The following is a 14,798-nucleotide window of genomic DNA, read 5'->3' as shown; positions in this document are numbered from 1 at the left end:
GAGCAGAGTGGCGCAGCGGAAGCGTGCTGGGCCCATAACCCAGAGGTCGATGGATCGAAACCATCCTCTGCTAATATTGCTTGATTTTTCTTCCTAGGACTAATCTGTCATTTCCACCCTGCCAGCAAGGAAAAGCGGAGGCTTGTGCTAGCTATGTGAGAAAAGACTTCTCAACTATCTGTCTCTGCTGTAAATCAAGAGAGTGATCGTCAAAGGATCAACCCTATACTTTGAAAGTAAAGATACCCAATTAGAAGCATAAATGACAGGTGGGACCTTCACACGTTTTTCGGGGCATGCTTTGAATTTCATTCTTCCCTTTTTGTTCTGCTTTTATCAATCTCCTATGCATTTCATGGAATTTACTCCCTTTCTCTTCGCTGCTTTGCTTCCGATGCTGCCCATATGCTCATTTCCACTATTTGTACTGCTGCTTTCCATTTCTTCTCTTCTGCACAGCTTTGTCCTTGGTTTCAATCCCCAGTTCTTTACCCTCTGCAAGACAATTTCTACTGCTTTTCATGTTGGTATCCACACCAAATGCACCATTGGAACCGGTGCAAGATTGCCACTGCACTCGGCGTTGTAACATCTGGAACCTAGAGGACACACATCAGAGGGCGTTGGTGGTATAGTGGTGAGCATAGCTGCCTTCCAAGCAGTTGACCCGGGTTCGATTCCCGGCCAACGCAGTGCAAATATTTATATATTCTCCAAGCAGGATATATTTTAATGCAACATGTCACAAAACTGAAATATCAGAAACAGAATAATCAGCCGTTATATAAAAAAATAAACAAACACGTAGGTAGACATCTCGATCGCCTCATCTGCTACATTCATTGTCCCAATATATGCTATTTTCCATAAAGCACTCACCACTCACATGTGCTGATAATAAATATTTTGCTGGGGGCAGGCAATGAAAGGGCTGAGCCCCGACCAGACATTATAACCCCAGCATCCCTATTTTAAAAAGCATTTCTAGGCGATATCTAGCCTCTGAAAATAATAGGCAAGATCCACCGATAAATCTGGCAAAAGTCCCCAAGATTTTGTGCATACTTGTGCTCTCACCTGAATGCAGTGACACCTTGTAACCATCGGATGTAACTGCGGCTCAGAAAAATGTTTTATCAGAGGGCAAGTTGAGAGGACTCCAAGTGGCAGATTTCCACGGAAAGAGCCTCTCGCTGCAGCAGGAAGGTTGGATACTTCAAATTGGCATAGTTTCCTGTCCAGCGTCCTCTCACGTCCCGAACGCTCCCAAACACTCAAAAGCCTCACACCGGGTAAGCCCTCACCGGGTAGATCTCTGGCTCCCAGGTAAAGCCAAATCCTGAGTATGCTAGTGCTAGGATCACAGAGAAAGGACAGGGACAGAGAGCTGCTGTCTTGGTAAAGGCCTGAAACGGCTAATTCCTAAGAGGGTCTGCACTTTCAGTTATGACTGACTGTGAGTGGGGAAGATGAAGATTTTCTGTACCCAGCATACCTTGCGATGTGCTTAGGCAAATGAGGAGAGAGCCTCACCAATCCCTTGCCACTCCGCTGAAAGCTCCTCCTCTGCATAAAGAGAGCACTTTCACAAGGGAGCAGAGTGGCGCAGCGGAAGCGTGCTGGGCCCATAACCCAGAGGTCGATGGATCGAAACCATCCTCTGCTAATATTGCTTGATTTTTCTTCCTAGGACTAATCTGTCATTTCCACCCTGCCAGCAAGGAAAAGCGCAGGCTTGTGCTAGCTATGTGAGAAAAGACTTCTCAACTATCTGTCTCTGCTGTAAATCAAGAGAGTGATCGTCAAAGGATCAACCCTATACTTTGAAAGTAAAGATACCCAATTAGAAGCATAAATGACAGGTGGGACCTTCACACGTTTTTCGGGGCATGCTTTGAATTTCATTCTTCCCTTTTTGTTCTGCTTTTATCAATCTCCTATGCATTTCATGGAATTTACTCCCTTTCTCTTCGCTGCTTTGCTTCCGATGCTGCCCATATGCTCATTTCCACTATTTGTACTGCTGCTTTCCATTTCTTCTCTTCTGCACAGCTTTGTCCTTGGTTTCAATCCCCAGTTCTTTACCCTCTGCAAGACAATTTCTACTGCTTTTCATGTTGGAATCCACACCAAATGCACCATTGGAACGGGTGCAAGATTGCCACTGCACTCGGCGTTGTAACATCTGGAACCTAGAGGACACACATCAGAGGGCGTTGGTGGTATAGTGGTGAGCATAGCTGCCTTCCAAGCAGTTGACCCGGGTTTGATTCCCGGCCAACGCAGTGCAAATATTTATATATTCTCCAAGCAGGATATATTTTAATGCAACATGTCACAAAACTGAAATATCAGAAACAGAATAATCAGCCGTTATATATAAAAAAAAAAAACACGTAGGTAGACATCTCGATCGCCTCATCTGCTACATTCATTGTCCCAATATATGCTATTTTCCATAAAGCACTCACCACTCACATGTGCTGATAATAAATATTTTGCTGGGGGCAGGCAATGAAAGGGCTGAGCCCCGACCAGACATTATAACCCCAGCATCCCTATTTTAAAAAGCATTTCTAGGCGATATCTAGCCTCTGAAAATAATAGGCAAGATCCACCGATAAATCTGGCAAAAGTCCCCAAGATTTTGTGCATACTTGTGCTCTCACCTGAATGCAGCGCCACCTTGTAACCATCGGATGTAACTGCGGCTCAGAAAAATGTTTTATCAGAGGGCAAGTTGAGAGGACTCCAAGTGGCAGATTTCCACGGAAAGAGCCTCTCACTGCAGCAGGAAGGTTGGATACTTTAAATTGGCATAGTTTCCTGTCCAGCGTCCTCTCACGTCCCGAACGCTCCCAAACGCTCAAAAGCCTCACACCGGGCAAGCCCTCACCGGGTAGATCTCTGGCTCCCAGGTAAAGCCAAATCCTGAGTATGCTAGTGCTAGGATCACAGAGAAAGGACAGGGACAGAGAGCTGCTGTCTTGGTAAAGGCCTGAAACGGCTAATTCCTAAGAGGGTCTGCACTTTCAGTTATGACTGACTGTGAGTGGGAAAGATGAAGATTTTCTGTACCCAGCATACCTTGCGATGTGCTTAGGCAAATGAGGAGAGAGCCCCACCAATCCCTTGCCACTCCGCTGAAAGCTCCTCCTCTGCATAAAGACAGCACTTTCACAAGGGAGCAGAGTGGCGCAGCGGAAGCGTGCTGGGCCCATAACCCAGAGGTCGATGGATCGAAACCATCCTCTGCTAATATTGCTTGATTTTTCTTCCTAGGACTAATCTGTCATTTCCACCCTGCCAGCAAGGAAAAGCGCAGGCTTGTGCTAGCTATGTGAGAAAAGACTTCTCAACTATCTGTCTCTGCTGTAAATCAAGAGAGTGATCGTCAAAGGATCAACCCTATACTTTGAAAGTAAAGATACCCAATTAGAAGCATAAATGACAGGTGGGACCTTCACACGTTTTTCGGGGCATGCTTTGAATTTCATTCTTCCCTTTTTGTTCTGCTTTTATCAATCTCCTATGCATTTCATGGAATTTACTCCCTTTCTCTTCGCTGCTTTGCTTCCGATGCTGCCCATATGCTCATTTCCACTATTTGTACTGCTGCTTTCCATTTCTTCTCTTCTGCACAGCTTTGTCCTTGGTTTCAATCCCCAGTTCTTTACCCTCTGCAAGACAATTTCTACTGCTTTTCATGTTGGTATCCACACCAAATGCACCATTGGAACCGGTGCAAGATTGCCACTGCACTCGGCGTTGTAACATCTGGAACCTAGAGGACACACATCAGAGGGCGTTGGTGGTATAGTGGTGAGCATAGCTGCCTTCCAAGCAGTTGACCCAGGTTCGATTCCTGGCCAACGCAGTGCAAATATTTATATATTCTCCAAGCAGGATATATTTTAATGCAACATGTCACAAAACTGAAATATCAGAAACAGAATAATCAGCCGTTATATAAAAAAATAAACAAACACGTAGGTAGACATCTCGATCGCCTCATCTGCTACATTCATTGTCCCAATATATGCTATTTTCCATAAAGCACTCACCACTCACATGTGCTGATAATAAATATTTTGCTCTGGGCAGGCAAGGAAAGGGCTGAGCCCCGACCAGACATTATAACCCCAGCAACCCTATTTTAAAAAGCATTTCTAGGCGATATCTAGCCTCTGAAAATAATAGGCAAGATCCACCGATAAATCTGGCAAAAGTCCCCAAGATTTTGTGCATACTTGTGCTCTCACCTGAATGCAGCGCCACCTTGTAACCATCGGATGTAACTGCGGCTCAGAAAAATGTTTTATCAGAGGGCAAGTTGAGAGGACTCCAAGTGGCAGATTTCCACGGAAAGAGCCTCTCGCTGCAGCAGGAAGGTTGGATACTTCAAATTGGCATAGTTTCCTGTCCAGCGTCCTCTCACGTCCCGAACGCTCCCAAACGCTCAAAAGCCTCCCCTCACCGGGTAGATCTCTAGCTCCCAGGTAAAGCCAAATCCTGAGTATGCTAGTGCTAGGATCACAGAGAAAGGACAGGGACAGAGAGCTGCTGTCTTGGTAAAGGCCTGAAACGGCTAATTCCTAAGAGGGTCTGCACTTTCAGTTATGACTGACTGTGAGTGGGGAAGATGAAGATTTTCTGTACCCAGCATACCTTGCGATGTGCTTAGGCAAATGAGGAGAGAGCCCCTCCAATCCCTTGCCACTCGGCTGAAAGCTCCTCCTCTGCATAAAGAGAGCACTTTCACAAGGGAGCAGAGTGGCGCAGCGGAAGTGTGCTGGGCCCATAACCCAGAGGTCGATGGATCGAAACCATCCTCTGCTAATATTGCTTGATTTTTCTTCCTAGGACTAATCTGTCATTTCCACCCTGCCAGCAAGGAAAAGCGCAGGCTTGTGCTAGCTATGTGAGAAAAGACTTCTCAACTATCTGTCTCTGCTGTAAATCAAGAGAGTGATCGTCAAAGGATCAACCCTATACTTTGAAAGTAAAAATACCCAATTAGAAGCATAAATGACAGGTGGGACCTTCACACGTTTTTCGGGGCATGCTTTGAATTTCATTCTTCCCTTTTTGTTCTGCTTTTATCAATCTCCTATGCATTTCATGGAATTTACTCCCTTTCTCTTCGCTGCTTTGCTTCCGATGCTGCCCATATGCTCATTTCCACTATTTGTACTGCTGCTTTCCATTTCTTCTCTTCTGCACAGCTTTGTCCTTGGTTTCAATCCCCAGTTCTTTACCCTCTGCAAGACAATTTCTACTGCTTTTCATGTTGGTATCCACACCAAATGCACCATTGGAACCGGTGCAAGATTGCCACTGCACTCGGCGTTGTAACATCTGGAACCTAGAGGACACACATCAGAGGGCGTTGGTGGTATAGTGGTGAGCATAGCTGCCTTCCAAGCAGTTGATCCGGGTTCGATTCCCGGCCAACGCAGTGCAAATATTTATATATTCTCCAAGCAGGATATATTTTAATGCAACATGCCACAAAACTGAAATATCAGAAACAGAATAATCAGCCGTTATATAAAAAAATAAACAAACACGTAGGTAGACATCTCGATCGCCTCATCTGCTACATTCATTGTCCCAATATATGCTATTTTCCATAAAGCACTCACCACTCACATGTGCTGATAATAAATATTTTGCTGGGGGCAGGCAATGAAAGGGCTGAGCCCCGACCAGACATTATAACCCCAGCAACCCTATTTTAAAAAGCATTTCTAGGCGATATCTAGCCTCTGAAAATAATAGGCAAGATCCACCGATAAATCTGGCAAAAGTCCCCAAGATTTTGTGCATACTTGTGCTCTCACCTGAATGCAGTGCCACCTTGTAACCATCGGATGTAACTGCGGCTCAGAAAAATGTTTTATCAGAGGGCAAGTTGAGAGGACTCCAAGTGGCAGATTTCCACGGAAAGAGCCTCTCGCTGCAGCAGGAAGGTTGGATACTTCAAATTGGCATAGTTTCCTGTCCAGCGTCCTCTCACGTCCCGAACGCTCCCAAACACTCAAAAGCCTCACACCGGGTAAGCCCTCACCGGGTAGATCTCTGGCTCCCAGGTAAAGCCAAATCCTGAGTATGCTAGTGCTAGGATCACAGAGAAAGGACAGGGACAGAGAGCTGCTGTCTTGGTAAAGGCCTGAAACGGCTAATTCCTAAGAGGGTCTGCACTTTCAGTTATGACTGACTGTGAGTGGGGAAGATGAAGATTTTCTGTACCCAGCATACCTTGCGATGTGCTTAGGCAAATGAGGAGAGAGCCTCACCAATCCCTTGCCACTCCGCTGAAAGCTCCTCCTCTGCATAAAGAGAGCACTTTCACAAGGGAGCAGAGTGGCGCAGCGGAAGCGTGCTGGGCCCATAACCCAGAGGTCGATGGATCGAAACCATCCTCTGCTAATATTGCTTGATTTTTCTTCCTAGGACTAATCTGTCATTTCCACCCTGCCAGCAAGGAAAAGCGCAGGCTTGTGCTAGCTATGTGAGAAAAGACTTCTCAACTATCTGTCTCTGCTGTAAATCAAGAGAGTGATCGTCAAAGGATCAACCCTATACTTTGAAAGTAAAGATACCCAATTAGAAGCATAAATGACAGGTGGGACCTTCACACGTTTTTCGGGGCATGCTTTGAATTTCATTCTTCCCTTTTTGTTCTGCTTTTATCAATCTCCTATGCATTTCATGGAATTTACTCCCTTTCTCTTCGCTGCTTTGCTTCCGATGCTGCCCATATGCTCATTTCCACTATTTGTACTGCTGCTTTCCATTTCTTCTCTTCTGCACAGCTTTGTCCTTGGTTTCAATCCCCAGTTCTTTACCCTCTGCAAGACAATTTCTACTGCTTTTCATGTTGGAATCCACACCAAATGCACCATTGGAACGGGTGCAAGATTGCCACTGCACTCGGCGTTGTAACATCTGGAACCTAGAGGACACACATCAGAGGGCGTTGGTGGTATAGTGGTGAGCATAGCTGCCTTCCAAGCAGTTGACCCGGGTTTGATTCCCGGCCAACGCAGTGCAAATATTTATATATTCTCCAAGCAGGATATATTTTAATGCAACATGTCACAAAACTGAAATATCAGAAACAGAATAATCAGCCGTTATATATAAAAAAAAAAAACACGTAGGTAGACATCTCGATCGCCTCATCTGCTACATTCATTGTCCCAATATATGCTATTTTCCATAAAGCACTCACCACTCACATGTGCTGATAATAAATATTTTGCTGGGGGCAGGCAATGAAAGGGCTGAGCCCCGACCAGACATTATAACCCCAGCATCCCTATTTTAAAAAGCATTTCTAGGCGATATCTAGCCTCTGAAAATAATAGGCAAGATCCACCGATAAATCTGGCAAAAGTCCCCAAGATTTTGTGCATACTTGTGCTCTCACCTGAATGCAGCGCCACCTTGTAACCATCGGATGTAACTGCGGCTCAGAAAAATGTTTTATCAGAGGGCAAGTTGAGAGGACTCCAAGTGGCAGATTTCCACGGAAAGAGCCTCTCACTGCAGCAGGAAGGTTGGATACTTTAAATTGGCATAGTTTCCTGTCCAGCGTCCTCTCACGTCCCGAACGCTCCCAAACGCTCAAAAGCCTCACACCGGGCAAGCCCTCACCGGGTAGATCTCTGGCTCCCAGGTAAAGCCAAATCCTGAGTATGCTAGTGCTAGGATCACAGAGAAAGGACAGGGACAGAGAGCTGCTGTCTTGGTAAAGGCCTGAAACGGCTAATTCCTAAGAGGGTCTGCACTTTCAGTTATGACTGACTGTGAGTGGGAAAGATGAAGATTTTCTGTACCCAGCATACCTTGCGATGTGCTTAGGCAAATGAGGAGAGAGCCCCACCAATCCCTTGCCACTCCGCTGAAAGCTCCTCCTCTGCATAAAGACAGCACTTTCACAAGGGAGCAGAGTGGCGCAGCGGAAGCGTGCTGGGCCCATAACCCAGAGGTCGATGGATCGAAACCATCCTCTGCTAATATTGCTTGATTTTTCTTCCTAGGACTAATCTGTCATTTCCACCCTGCCAGCAAGGAAAAGCGCAGGCTTGTGCTAGCTATGTGAGAAAAGACTTCTCAACTATCTGTCTCTGCTGTAAATCAAGAGAGTGATCGTCAAAGGATCAACCCTATACTTTGAAAGTAAAGATACCCAATTAGAAGCATAAATGACAGGTGGGACCTTCACACGTTTTTCGGGGCATGCTTTGAATTTCATTCTTCCCTTTTTGTTCTGCTTTTATCAATCTCCTATGCATTTCATGGAATTTACTCCCTTTCTCTTCGCTGCTTTGCTTCCGATGCTGCCCATATGCTCATTTCCACTATTTGTACTGCTGCTTTCCATTTCTTCTCTTCTGCACAGCTTTGTCCTTGGTTTCAATCCCCAGTTCTTTACCCTCTGCAAGACAATTTCTACTGCTTTTCATGTTGGTATCCACACCAAATGCACCATTGGAACCGGTGCAAGATTGCCACTGCACTCGGCGTTGTAACATCTGGAACCTAGAGGACACACATCAGAGGGCGTTGGTGGTATAGTGGTGAGCATAGCTGCCTTCCAAGCAGTTGACCCAGGTTCGATTCCTGGCCAACGCAGTGCAAATATTTATATATTCTCCAAGCAGGATATATTTTAATGCAACATGTCACAAAACTGAAATATCAGAAACAGAATAATCAGCCGTTATATAAAAAAATAAACAAACACGTAGGTAGACATCTCGATCGCCTCATCTGCTACATTCATTGTCCCAATATATGCTATTTTCCATAAAGCACTCACCACTCACATGTGCTGATAATAAATATTTTGCTGGGGGCAGGCAAGGAAAGGGCTGAGCCCCGACCAGACATTATAACCCCAGCAACCCTATTTTAAAAAGCATTTCTAGGCGATATCTAGCCTCTGAAAATAATAGGCAAGATCCACCGATAAATCTGGCAAAAGTCCCCAAGATTTTGTGCATACTTGTGCTCTCACCTGAATGCAGCGCCACCTTGTAACCATCGGATGTAACTGCGGCTCAGAAAAATGTTTTATCAGAGGGCAAGTTGAGAGGACTCCAAGTGGCAGATTTCCACGGAAAGAGCCTCTCGCTGCAGCAGGAAGGTTGGATACTTCAAATTGGCATAGTTTCCTGTCCAGCGTCCTCTCACGTCCCGAACGCTCCCAAACGCTCAAAAGCCTCCCCTCACCGGGTAGATCTCTAGCTCCCAGGTAAAGCCAAATCCTGAGTATGCTAGTGCTAGGATCACAGAGAAAGGACAGGGACAGAGAGCTGCTGTCTTGGTAAAGGCCTGAAACGGCTAATTCCTAAGAGGGTCTGCACTTTCAGTTATGACTGACTGTGAGTGGGGAAGATGAAGATTTTCTGTACCCAGCATACCTTGCGATGTGCTTAGGCAAATGAGGAGAGAGCCCCTCCAATCCCTTGCCACTCGGCTGAAAGCTCCTCCTCTGCATAAAGAGAGCACTTTCACAAGGGAGCAGAGTGGCGCAGCGGAAGTGTGCTGGGCCCATAACCCAGAGGTCGATGGATCGAAACCATCCTCTGCTAATATTGCTTGATTTTTCTTCCTAGGACTAATCTGTCATTTCCACCCTGCCAGCAAGGAAAAGCGCAGGCTTGTGCTAGCTATGTGAGAAAAGACTTCTCAACTATCTGTCTCTGCTGTAAATCAAGAGAGTGATCGTCAAAGGATCAACCCTATACTTTGAAAGTAAAGATACCCAATTAGAAGCATAAATGACAGGTGGGACCTTCACACGTTTTTCGGGGCATGCTTTGAATTTCATTCTTCCCTTTTTGTTCTGCTTTTATCAATCTCCTATGCATTTCATGGAATTTACTCCCTTTCTCTTCGCTGCTTTGCTTCCGATGCTGCCCATATGCTCATTTCCACTATTTGTACTGCTGCTTTCCATTTCTTCTCTTCTGCACAGCTTTGTCCTTGGTTTCAATCCCCAGTTCTTTACCCTCTGCAAGACAATTTCTACTGCTTTTCATGTTGGTATCCACACCAAATGCACCATTGGAACCGGTGCAAGATTGCCACTGCACTCGGCGTTGTAACATCTGGAACCTAGAGGACACACATCAGAGGGCGTTGGTGGTATAGTGGTGAGCATAGCTGCCTTCCAAGCAGTTGATCCGGGTTCGATTCCCGGCCAACGCAGTGCAAATATTTATATATTCTCCAAGCATGATATATTTTAATGCAACATGCCACAAAACTGAAATATCAGAAACAGAATAATCAGCCGTTATATAAAAAAATAAACAAACACGTAGGTAGACATCTCGATCGCCTCATCTGCTACATTCATTGTCCCAATATATGCTATTTTCCATAAAGCACTCACCACTCACATGTGCTGATAATAAATATTTTGCTGGGGGCAGGCAATGAAAGGGCTGAGCCCCGACCAGACATTATAACCCCAGCAACCCTATTTTAAAAAGCATTTCTAGGCGATATCTAGCCTCTGAAAATAATAGGCAAGATCCACCGATAAATCTGGCAAAAGTCCCCAAGATTTTGTGCATACTTGTGCTCTCACCTGAATGCAGTGCCACCTTGTAACCATCGGATGTAACTGCGGCTCAGAAAAATGTTTTATCAGAGGGCAAGTTGAGAGGACTCCAAGTGGCAGATTTCCACGGAAAGAGCCTCTCGCTGCAGCAGGAAGGTTGGATACTTCAAATTGGCATAGTTTCCTGTCCAGCGTCCTCTCACGTCCCGAACGCTCCCAAACACTCAAAAGCCTCGCACCGGGCAAGCCCTCACCGTGTAGATCTCTGGCTCCCAGGTAAAGCCAAATCCTGAGTATGCTAGTGCTAGGATCACAGAGAAAGGACAGGGACAGAGAGCTGCTGTCTTGGTAAAGGCCTGAAACGGCTAATTCCTAAGAGGGTCTGCACTTTCAGTTATGACTGACTGTGAGTGGGGAAGATGAAGATTTTCTGTACCCAGCATACCTTGCGATGTGCTTAGGCAAATGAGGAGAGAGCCCCTCCAATCCCTTGCCACTCCGCTGAAAGCTCCTCCTCTGCATAAAGATAGCACTTTCACAAGGGAGCAGAGTGGCGCAGCGGAAGCGTGCTGGGCCCATAACCCAGAGGTCGATGGATCGAAACCATCCTCTGCTAATATTGCTTGATTTTTCTTCCTAGGACTAATCTGTCATTTCCACCCTGCCAGCAAGGAAAAGCGGAGGCTTGTGCTAGCTATGTGAGAAAAGACTTCTCAACTATCTGTCTCTGCTGTAAATCAAGAGAGTGATCGTCAAAGGATCAACCCTATACTTTGAAAGTAAAGATACCCAATTAGAAGCATAAATGACAGGTGGGACCTTCACACGTTTTTCGGGGCATGCTTTGAATTTCATTCTTCCCTTTTTGTTCTGCTTTTATCAATCTCCTATGCATTTCATGGAATTTACTCCCTTTCTCTTCGCTGCTTTGCTTCCGATGCTGCCCATATGCTCATTTCCACTATTTGTACTGCTGCTTTCCATTTCTTCTCTTCTGCACAGCTTTGTCCTTGGTTTCAATCCCCAGTTCTTTACCCTCTGCAAGACAATTTCTACTGCTTTTCATGTTGGTATCCACACCAAATGCACCATTGGAACCGGTGCAAGATTGCCACTGCACTCGGCGTTGTAACATCTGGAACCTAGAGGACACACATCAGAGGGCGTTGGTGGTATAGTGGTGAGCATAGCTGCCTTCCAAGCAGTTGACCCGGGATCGATTCCCGGCCAACGCAGTGCAAATATTTATATATTCTCCAAGCAGGATATATTTTAATGCAACATGTCACAAAACTGAAATATCAGAAACAGAATAATCAGCCGTTATATAAAAAAAAAAAAAAACACGTAGGTAGACATCTCGATCGCCTCATCTGCTACATTCATTGTCCCAATATATGCTATTTTCCATAAAGCACTCACCACTCACATGTGCTGATAATAAATATTTTGCTGGGGGCAGGCAATGAAAGGGCTGAGCCCCGACCAGACATTATAACCCCAGCATCCCTATTTTAAAAAGCATTTCTAGGCGATATCTAGCCTCTGAAAATAATAGGCAAGATCCACCGATAAATCTGGCAAAAGTCCCCAAGATTTTGTGCATACTTGTGCTCTCACCTGAATGCAGCGCCACCTTGTAACCATCGGATGTAACTGCGGCTCAGAAAAATGTTTTATCAGAGGGCAAGTTGAGAGGACTCCAAGTGGCAGATTTCCACGGAAAGAGCCTCTCACTGCAGCAGGAAGGTTTGATACTTTAAATTGGCATAGTTTCCTGTCCAGCGTCCTCTCACGTCCCGAACGCTCCCAAACGCTCAAAAGCCTCACACCGGGCAAGCCCTCACCCGGTAGATCTCTGGCTCCCAGGTAAAGCCAAATCCTGAGTATGCTAGTGCTAGGATCACAGAGAAAGGACAGGGACAGAGAGCTGCTGTCTTGGTAAAGGCCTGAAACGGCTAATTCCTAAGAGGGTCTGCACTTTCAGTTATGACTGACTGTGAGTGGGAAAGATGAAGATTTTCTGTACCCAGCATACCTTGCGATGTGCTTAGGCAAATGAGGAGAGAGCCCCACCAATCCCTTGCCACTCTGCTGAAAGCTCCTCCTCTGCATAAAGAGAGCACTTTCACAAGGGAGCAGAGTGGCGCAGCGGAAGCGTGCTGGGCCCATAACCCAGAGGTCGATGGATCGAAACCATCCTCTGCTAATATTGCTTGATTTTTCTTCCTAGGACTAATCTGTCATTTCCACCCTGCCAGCAAGGAAAAGCGCAGGCTTGTGCTAGCTATGTGAGAAAAGACTTCTCAACTATCTGTCTCTGCTGTAAATCAAGAGAGTGATCGTCAAAGGATCAACCCTATACTTTGAAAGTAAAGATACCCAATTAGAAGCATAAATGACAGGTGGGACCTTCACACGTTTTTCGGGGCATGCTTTGAATTTCATTCTTCCCTTTTTGTTCTGCTTTTATCAATCTCCTATGCATTTCATGGAATTTACTCCCTTTCTCTTCGCTGCTTTGCTTCCGATGCTGCCCATATGCTCATTTCCACTATTTGTACTGCTGCTTTCCATTTCTTCTCTTCTGCACAGCTTTGTCCTTGGTTTCAATCCCCAGTTCTTTACCCTCTGCAAGACAATTTCTACTGCTTTTCATGTTGGTATCCACACCAAATGCACCATTGGAACCGGTGCAAGATTGCCACTGCACTCGGCGTTGTAACATCTGGAACCTAGAGGACACACATCAGAGGGCGTTGGTGGTATAGTGGTGAGCATAGCTGCCTTCCAAGCAGTTGACCCAGGTTCGATTCCTGGCCAACGCAGTGCAAATATTTATATATTCTCCAAGCAGGATATATTTTAATGCAACATGTCACAAAACTGAAATATCAGAAACAGAATAATCAGCCGTTATATAAAAAAATAAACAAACACGTAGGTAGACATCTCGATCGCCTCATCTGCTACATTCATTGTCCCAATATATGCTATTTTCCATAAAGCACTCACCACTCACATGTGCTGATAATAAATATTTTGCTGGGGGCAGGCAAGGAAAGGGCTGAGCCCCGACCAGACATTATAACCCCAGCAACCCTATTTTAAAAAGCATTTCTAGGCGATATCTAGCCTCTGAAAATAATAGGCAAGATCCACCGATAAATCTGGCAAAAGTCCCCAAGATTTTGTGCATACTTGTGCTCTCACCTGAATGCAGCGCCACCTTGTAACCATCGGATGTAACTGCGGCTCAGAAAAATGTTTTATCAGAGGGCAAGTTGAGAGGACTCCAAGTGGCAGATTTCCACGGAAAGAGCCTCTCGCTGCAGCAGGAAGGTTGGATACTTCAAATTGGCATAGTTTCCTGTCCAGCGTCCTCTCACGTCCCGAACGCTCCCAAACGCTCAAAAGCCTCCCCTCACCGGGTAGATCTCTAGCTCCCAGGTAAAGCCAAATCCTGAGTATGCTAGTGCTAGGATCACAGAGAAAGGACAGGGACAGAGAGCTGCTGTCTTGGTAAAGGCCTGAAACGGCTAATTCCTAAGAGGGTCTGCACTTTCAGTTATGACTGACTGTGAGTGGGGAAGATGAAGATTTTCTGTACCCAGCATACCTTGCGATGTGCTTAGGCAAATGAGGAGAGAGCCCCTCCAATCCCTTGCCACTCGGCTGAAAGCTCCTCCTCTGCATAAAGAGAGCACTTTCACAAGGGAGCAGAGTGGCGCAGCGGAAGTGTGCTGGGCCCATAACCCAGAGGTCGATGGATCGAAACCATCCTCTGCTAATATTGCTTGATTTTTCTTCCTAGGACTAATCTGTCATTTCCACCCTGCCAGCAAGGAAAAGCGCAGGCTTGTGCTAGCTATGTGAGAAAAGACTTCTCAACTATCTGTCTCTGCTGTAAATCAAGAGAGTGATCGTCAAAGGATCAACCCTATACTTTGAAAGTAAAGATACCCAATTAGAAGCATAAATGACAGGTGGGACCTTCACACGTTTTTCGGGGCATGCTTTGAATTTCATTCTTCCCTTTTTGTTCTGCTTTTATCAATCTCCTATGCATTTCATGGAATTTACTCCCTTTCTCTTCGCTGCTTTGCTTCCGATGCTGCCCATATGCTCATTTCCACTATTTGTACTGCTGCTTTCCATTTCTTCTCTTCTGCACAGCTTTGTCCTTGGTTTCAATCCCCAGTTCTTTACCCTCTGC

At 45.6% G+C, this 14,798-nt stretch overlaps 7 non-coding genes across 7 annotated transcripts; all 7 read left to right on the top strand.

Annotated features, from left to right (window-relative positions):
* The first annotated feature begins 620 nt into the window (after positions 1-620).
* On the top strand, positions 621-692 carry TRNAG-UCC (transfer RNA glycine (anticodon UCC)). Its single transcript has one exon. It is a non-coding gene; the product is annotated as a tRNA-Gly (tRNA).
* Positions 693-3,805: 3,113 nt separating this feature from the next.
* TRNAG-UCC (transfer RNA glycine (anticodon UCC)) lies at positions 3,806-3,877 on the top strand. The gene has a single exon. It is a non-coding gene; the product is annotated as a tRNA-Gly (tRNA).
* A 1,509-nt stretch (positions 3,878-5,386) lies between these two features.
* On the top strand, positions 5,387-5,458 carry TRNAG-UCC (transfer RNA glycine (anticodon UCC)). Its single transcript has one exon. It is a non-coding gene; the product is annotated as a tRNA-Gly (tRNA).
* Positions 5,459-8,571: 3,113 nt separating this feature from the next.
* TRNAG-UCC (transfer RNA glycine (anticodon UCC)) lies at positions 8,572-8,643 on the top strand. Its single transcript has one exon. It is a non-coding gene; the product is annotated as a tRNA-Gly (tRNA).
* A 1,509-nt stretch (positions 8,644-10,152) lies between these two features.
* Positions 10,153-10,224, top strand: TRNAG-UCC (transfer RNA glycine (anticodon UCC)). Its single transcript has one exon. It is a non-coding gene; the product is annotated as a tRNA-Gly (tRNA).
* Positions 10,225-11,745: 1,521 nt separating this feature from the next.
* On the top strand, positions 11,746-11,817 carry TRNAG-UCC (transfer RNA glycine (anticodon UCC)). The gene has a single exon. It is a non-coding gene; the product is annotated as a tRNA-Gly (tRNA).
* A 1,521-nt stretch (positions 11,818-13,338) lies between these two features.
* On the top strand, positions 13,339-13,410 carry TRNAG-UCC (transfer RNA glycine (anticodon UCC)). The gene has a single exon. It is a non-coding gene; the product is annotated as a tRNA-Gly (tRNA).
* The last annotated feature ends 1,388 nt before the right edge of the window (positions 13,411-14,798 follow it).

The sequence above is a fragment of the Triturus cristatus genome, chromosome 11 (assembly GCF_964204655.1).
Source record: "Triturus cristatus chromosome 11, aTriCri1.1, whole genome shotgun sequence".
Classification (NCBI taxonomy): Eukaryota; Metazoa; Chordata; class Amphibia; order Caudata; family Salamandridae; genus Triturus; species Triturus cristatus.
The sequence above is the reverse complement of the archived record's forward strand: the minus strand, read 5'-3'. Positions and strand labels throughout refer to the sequence as shown.